Genomic DNA, 8,006 nt, shown 5'->3' on the forward strand with positions numbered 1-8,006 from the left:
TACTACTGCATGACAGGGTGAGCTCTTGTTACTTTCCCCAGCTCCTGCCCACGTAGCAGTTTGAAAGCATGTAAAGGCAAGTAGATAAATAGGTACCACTTTGGTGGGAAGGTAGCAGCATTCTGTGCGCTTCGGTGTGTATAGTCATGGTGGCCCCATGATCACAGAAGTGTTTTCGGATAACACTGGCTCCCTCGGCTAAGAAACGAAGATGAGCACCATCCCCTGGAGTCGGACACCTTTACCTTTACTCTTACTTTAGCAAAACATGAACCATCAATAATCTCCACATATCTTGTAGAATATTCCCTCTGTGCTCCTCTGCATTGACACAGAGGTTGAAGTGGTGAGTGGAAATGTGTGCAGCGGTGAGAGGGAAGTTGGTTTCTAAGGTAGCAACTCTCTTGATGCTTACAACTCTCTAGTCCCTGGTTTGCAGTTAGCATCTTATAATAGGCTTGAACATCTAAAGCAGCAGAGTAAAATCTTTAGCTGGTAAGAATGAAAAATAGTGCTTTCTGGGTCTTTCTAACTCTCCAATAAATATTTTCCTTGGAGAACAGTTTCTAGTATTCTTCCCTGTCTCTTGCTATATACTGTACACCTCTCTCATGCCTGGTTTACCGACTTTTCTAAATTACAGTGTGATAGATATTGCAACCTTTCTTCAAAAAGGAGTTGCCTCAAACCTCTCACCATTTTCCTTACCCATAACGTAATCATTCTTAACAGGTCAGCTTTGTCCTGCTTGCCGCAAGGCTTCTCACATTCAAAAGGCACATTGTAATTTGTTTTAAAATTATCTTAAAGGGCAACGTAGAAGGTTTTCATCTGGATAAGTTACCGGGGTAGGTACGTGTCCATCAGAGTCCTCTTTTATTTGTCAAGCAGGAAAAGACAAACTCAAATGACCTGGAAGGTTAATGTAGGCTGGCCTGCCTAAGCAAATAGAACATCAGGAGGACAACAGCTGCAGTGGGCTTCTTCCCAGAAATGGGGTGGACATCCCTACAAAACATCTGTGCTTGTTTAATCCTTTGTGTTTTGGTTTAGAATACTTCTACGATTTTGTAGCCCCCATTTGGCCGCTGAGGTTCTGGAGCTTAGTGGTGGGATATTAACACTTTATAGTACTCAGCACATTCCTGAATGGCTGTTGAGGTCTACAGCATGACAGGACCATTAGAGTCTTGCATTTCAATCATCCCTGCTGTATGTTCAGATGCATCTTCCAAAAGAAAGTATCGATACTCAAGAGCTATGTAACAAGAATAACAAGGATACTAAAAAGAGTTCCATACACTAAGGAGAGGATGAGAATTTGCAGCATTAAAAAGGGAAAGCCAGAACTCTTTTTAATTAGCCAGTGAGAAGTGAATACGCTCAGTAGCTGTAGAATGTGAAATAGTTTGGGAGCGGGGAGCAAACTGGGTTGGAATGCCCTACTGCTATTATTTGTAGCAGATCTCTGTTTTGTAATTACAGTCTTCTCCAGTCTGAAGCCTCTAAAAATGCTGGATGTCAGTCCATCAGATAGTACATCTCTGGCCCCCATAGAGGGCTTTAGGTTCGGGAAAGGCTATATACCACATCTTGAGAATCAGATGCTGGTTGTTTGTGGGTACTTTACTGACCGCAGCATTATCAGTCTTATTTATTTATTTACAATACCATCACTCAGTAGATGCTGTTCCACTTTGCACCTGGCTGCTGCAGCTTTGCCTGCAGGGCAGCAGTATAACAACATCCTGAAATCACTGTTTCACAGATCAGAGCAAAGAAAAGGAAAGAGTCAATGTATAGTTAATCCTAAAAGGCCTTGGGGCTGGTCAGCTATTAGCTCCTTCTGCTATCAGAAGCTCAGTTGGATGTCTGAAAACCCCCCACTAAGACGAGAGTTTTGCTGGAATAATAAGCAGTTCACAATATGTGTAAGAGCCTAGCATATAAATAATCATTGGGCAATTTATCCAAGTGCAACCAGGGCTAAAAAAGGTAACGGTAAAGGTTCCCCCGCACATGCGTGCTAGTCGTTTCCAACTCTAGAGGCCGGTGCTCATCTCCCTTTCAAAGCCGAAGAGCCAGCGCTTGTCCGAGGACATCTCCGTGGTCATGTGGCCGGCATGACTAGACGCCAAAGGCGCACGGAACACTGTTACCTTCCCACCAGAGTGGTCCCTATTTTTCTACTTGCATTTTTACGTGCTTTCGAACTGCTAGGTTGGCAGAAGCTGGGACGAGTAACAGGCGCTCACTCTGTTACACAGCACTTGGGATTCAACCCGCCAAACTGCCAACCTTCTGATCAACAAGCTCAGCGTCTTAACCCACTGAGCTACCACGTCCCTAACCAGGGCTAAGACTGATGCAAAAATTATTTCAGTAACACCTGCCCCCTGCAGGGCAAATGGAAACTAAATCATACAGGAAATATCAGATAATATTATAATTTCTGCTTGAAGTTCTGACTTGCCTCTTCTGAGATCCAGAAGGCAGTGAGCGCAACAGGGGAAAATATAGCGGAATGAAATTAGTTTGGAGATCTTCTAAAGATTCCTTCCTCCCCTTCCTTGAAACAAAGTATTAAAACTAAGAGCAGTGACTCTGGAGATAAAAGCAACAGGGATACTAGCAAGTAGGATATATCGAGGAAGTTTCATTGCTGATTTGATGAGCTAAGGAAGTTTCCTACAAATGGGCAGAAAACATGTTTGAGTGGTTCAGAGAAGCTTTTCCACATACTTCAATGGTTGTTCCTAGCTCTTCCTGGTTTAGAACTAGAGGGGAAACCAGTTGCAATTGAATGTGGCCAGTTAAAGAGATGGAAGTCTTTATTTTTTTGCAATTGATTGGAAGCTTGACTCAGCCTTCCATCCTTCCTAGGTTGATAAAATGAGGATGCAGGTTGTTTGGGCAATATGCTGACTCTGTAAGCCGCTTAGAGAGGGCTGGAAAGCTCTGTGAAGTGCTATATAAGTCTAAGTGCTATTGCTAAAAGCAGACCGCAGGTTGCTTTGTAAGGAAAAGAAATATTTTCCTAACATCCTTCACCTAGTGTTTAAGTTCACCGTTGTCTTTCACTCGTAAAGGTGAAAGAGCAACACTGGTACTTCTAAAGAGAATTGGAAGCCATAAAGGAATAGCTGGCATGCTCATCAGCTGTTTGGTGATTAGTGGCAACCTAGACTGGCAGCGTTGGTGAGACTAGAGGTCTTGAAGCTGCTTGGCAGACTTTCTTTTGGGACAGAGGTGGCTGAGAACAACTAGGGGGCCGTGATGGTGACATTTCACAGCAGTGAATTTGCTGTTCAAAAAATGCTGTTGAGATGCATGCAGCCTGTGGCCCACCTGTGTGCCAGCCTCGTCTAGGACAAGATCTTCCAAATGACAGCTACGATGGCTATTACAGGCAAGCTTCGACTTACAGCAGTTCACTTAGTGACTGTTCAAAGTTATAACGGCACTGGGAAAAGTGACTTATGACCATTTTCATACTTACGCCCATGGCAGCAGCAGCCCCAAGTCACGTGATCAGAATTCAGACACTTGGCAACTGACTCACATTTATGACCGTTGCAGTGTCCCGGAGTTACGTGATCACCTTTTGCAACCTTCTGACAAGCAAAGTCAGTGGGGAAGCCAGACTCACTTAACAACTGTCTTGCTTAGCAACAGAATTTTGGCCTCAATTCTGGTCACGTTGAGGAATGCCTGTGCAGATCTTTCAAATTTCATCAATCTCTTTATTAATGTATCTTATATATTAAAGCTACCATTTTGCTTTGCATTCAGATTTTCCAGATTCACCAATTTCTTCTTCTCACACCCAGCTCTTTCTTATCATCCCTTCCTAAATTTATTTCTTCCCTAATAACTTTTCTCTTTTGCCATCATGAGCTTCCGCTCATTACTTTGTTTAAAGCCACCCCAAAGATTCCCACATGATCGTAACATGCTACTTTTAGCAGGTGGAAGTCATAATCAGCAGAAAGAAGCGTGAAAAAAGGCCATTGCGAGAATATGTTGGGTTGGAAAGCGTGCCATCTGCTATACGAGTAAGGCAAACATCATAATGATGTGAGTATTTGTACAGGAGGTCCTCGATTTACAGCAGTTCATTTAGTAACTGTTCAAAGTTGCAACAGCACTGAAAAAAGTGATTTATGACCATTTTTCACACTTGCCACCTTTGTAGCAGCCCCATGGTCATGTGATCAAAATTTAGATGCTTGGAAACTGGTTCATACTTATGACGGTGGCTGTGTCCCAAGGTCAAGTGATCCCCTTTTGCAACCTTCTCACAAGCAAAGTCAATGGGGAAGCCAGATTCATTTAACAACTAGGTTACTAGCTTATCAACTGCAGTGATTCACTTAACAACTGTGGCAAAAATGTTTGTCCAATGGGGCAAAACTCACTTAGCAAATGTGTCTGTTAACAACAGAAATTTTGGGCTCAATTATGGTCGTAAGTCAAGGACTGGCTGTATAGGCATTCCCCGTGTATGCTTGCCAGATGCCAAATGTCCCGTTTCTACATTGATACATCAATAAGAATTTTTACGTCAATAGAATTTTAGTACTCACAAGTAAAAGAGTTCTGTTTACAAAAACATTTCTCAGCTGAGCGGGAGAATACAGGGCTAAGAAACCCTACTAAATAAGAACAGAGGTGTTATTACCCTATTACATCTATACTTCTGCTACTCGAGGGTTATTTGGTATTAGTCCAAATGGAAAGGACAAGTTGATGAATTGTCACAAGGTCTGAAGAATTGCATAAATGTGTCTGGCTATCCAGCTAGAAAAGCAAACTGGCAGCCTTTATGGTCTCAAGAGGCAAGATAGGATATTAGATTCTAAGACAAAAGAGCTTTTTCCAGTTCACAGATGCTCCTTTCTGGTGTGCAAGAGTATCTGCACAGGATGATTTCATGTAGTCCAGACAGTTATTGCCAAACTATATTGTCAGAATATAGGAGTATTAACATGTGTTGTCTACTAAATTGGCTTTGGAATTCAGTTCTGATTCTACTGGCCTTCTCCCATTGTCCAGATGTACGTATTCGGATTGCAATTCTCAAAATCCCAGTCAGCATGTCCTTTGGAAAGTCTTTAAAAAAAACTTTTAGCTAAGAACCACACCTTCATAACTACGGTAAGCAGCTATGCCTGATGTCTGTAATGTCTACAAGGATAGTTTAGGGCAATTGAAGAATTTAATTTTTCTGTCTGGCCCCATCCCATTCCTCCTTCAAAGAAAACCTGTTTAAGCATATCCAAGTATCATTTTATATTTTCATTTTTTCCCCTCTTAAAGTCTAGAAAGTGGTTCATGCAATCTTACACACGTCTAATTAAGTAATTAAGTAACACCAGCTGCCTGCAATCAGTGCAGGTTTGCATCCCACCAGGCTCAAGGTTGACTCAGCCTTCCATCCTGAGGACCCAGATTGTTGGGGGCAATTAAGCTGACTTTGTAATAATGCCGCTTGGGGTGTGTGTGAAAGCCCTAACAAGCAGGCATATACATAGAATGAAGGCTACTGCTAAGCTTGTAAGCCGCCCTGAGTCTTCGGAGAAGGGCGGGATATAAATGGAATTAAAATAAATAAAAATAATAAAAATAATTAGTGTCTCCAATGATACTTATTCCTAGATAAGTCAACATGAAGGCCATGAGTTATAAAAATAATCATGCTAGATCAGGCTCCAGGGACCAATCAGATGCATTCAAAAGCATCAAAGAAAGTGGGGGGAAATGGCACACCTGGCAGCAGCACACCGGGTTTGCTGCTGGTTTGGTTGTATGTTTGATACTGCTTTTGGTGAAGATCCAGAAATAGTCAGAAGATTTGGCACAAAAGAAGAGATGGGAAATAACTCTCTATATCAGACCAATCAGTTTAACGTTAATACCTGGGAAGATCCTAGAAAAAGATAATCAAAAAACAGATCTGTGAACAACTAGAAGCAAACAAAGTTATAACTAGTAGCCAGCACGGGTTTGTTAAAAACAGATCATGGCAAACCAATCTTATTTCATTCTTCAACAAAGTGACTAAACTAATAGACCAGCAAAATACTGTGGACATGGTATACTTAGACATTTGATAAAGACATTTGATAAAGTAGACCACAACTTACTCCTTGGTAAGCTAGAAAAAGTTGGAATAGACAACATCACCACCAGATGGATCTGTAGCTGGCTGACAAACCGTACTCAGCGAGTAGTCCTCAACGGCACTACATCCACATGGAAAGAAGTAAGCAGTGGGGTACCACAAGGTTCCGTCTTAGGCCCAGTACTCTTCAATATCTTCATCAATGACTTAAATGAGAGAATTGAAGGGGGAACTCATCAAATTTGCAGATGACTTCAAACTGGCAGGAGTAGCCAACACCCCAGAAGACAAACTCAGGATCGAAAAAGATCTTGACAAATTTGAACAATGGGCCCTATCCAACAAAATGAGTTTCAATGTGGAGAAAAACAAAGTTTTACATTTAGGCAGGAAAAATCAAAGATACAAGTACAGATTGGGGAAGACCTGGCTTAAAAACAGTAACTGTGAAAGGGACCTTGGAGTCCTAGTGGACGATCATAAGCCAGCAATGTGCAGTAGCTGCCAAAAAAGCTAATACAATCCTGGTTTGTATAAACAGGCATAGAATCAAGATCACGCAAGGTATTAGTACCGCTTTATAAAACCCTAGTAAGACCACACCTGGAATACTGCAGCCAATTTTGGTCACCGTATCACAAAAAAGATGTTGAGAGTTTGGAAAAAGTTCAGAGAAGAGCAACTAAGATGATTACGTTGTTCACCAAAGCACCAGAGGGCAGGACAAGAAACAATGGTTAGAAACTGATCAAAGAGACAAGCAACCTAGAATTAAGGAGAAGCCTCCTGACACTGAGGACGATTAACCAGTGGAATAGCTTGCCTTCAGAAATCGTGGGCGCTCCATCATTGGAGATTTTAAAGAAGAGGCTAGACAGTCACTTCTCTGAGATGGTATAGGTCAGGGGTAGGCAACCTTGGCTCTTTTATGACTCATGGACTTCAACTCCCAGAATTCCTGAGCCAGCTATGCGCCAAGGTCCCTTCCAGCTCTGTTCTATTCTATTTGCAAGCAGAAGCAGTGCATGCTGCCAGTCCTGACTTTGAGAAGAAAATTGCTGCAAAGGAAATTCAAAAAGATAATAAAGCAGCTCACACAATAAAAATGGGAGAAATGAGGACTAAAATGAGGTCAAAAGAGCCCTGGTGGCACAGTGCTGGGAATGCAGTACTGCAGGCTAATTGGGTTCACTTCCAGGAGTTCGATCCTGACTGGATCAAGGTTGACTCAGCCTTCCATCCTTCTGGTAAAATGAGGTCCAAGATTATTGGAGGCAATATGCTGACTCTCTAAACTGCTTAGAGAGGGATGTAAAGCACTATGAAGCAGTATATAAATCTAAGTGCTATAAGGTAAAGGTAAAGGTTCCCCCGCACACGCGTGCTAGTCGTTTCCGACTCTAGGGGCCGGTGCTCATCTCCGTTTCAAAGCCGAAGAGCCAGCGCTTGTCCGAGGACGTCTCTGTGGTCATGTGGCCGGCATGACTAGACAACCAAAGGCACACGGAACGCTGTTACCTTCCCACCGTAGTGGTCCCTATTTTTCTACTTGCATTTTTTACGTGCTTTCGAACTGCTAGGTTGGCAGAAGCTGGGACGAGTAACAGGCGCTCACTCTGCTACGTGGCACTCGGGATTCGACCCGCCAAACTGCCGACCTTCTGATCGACAAGCTCAGCGTCCTAACCCACTGAGCCACCGCGTCCCTTTTCTAAGTGCTATAGCTATTGCTAAATACTAATAAATAGTACCTGCTAGATAAATAGTACTCGAAGCATGTGTGGCCCATGAAAGAAGGTACTCAAATTATGATAACAACCAGTCAATTAAGCAATTATCACTTTTTTTATCCCATTGTGCCCACAAAATATGGCCTCACTTC

This window comes from Vipera berus (genome assembly GCF_964194415.1).
Source record: "Vipera berus genome assembly, chromosome: 1".
Taxonomy (NCBI): domain Eukaryota; kingdom Metazoa; phylum Chordata; class Lepidosauria; order Squamata; family Viperidae; genus Vipera; species Vipera berus.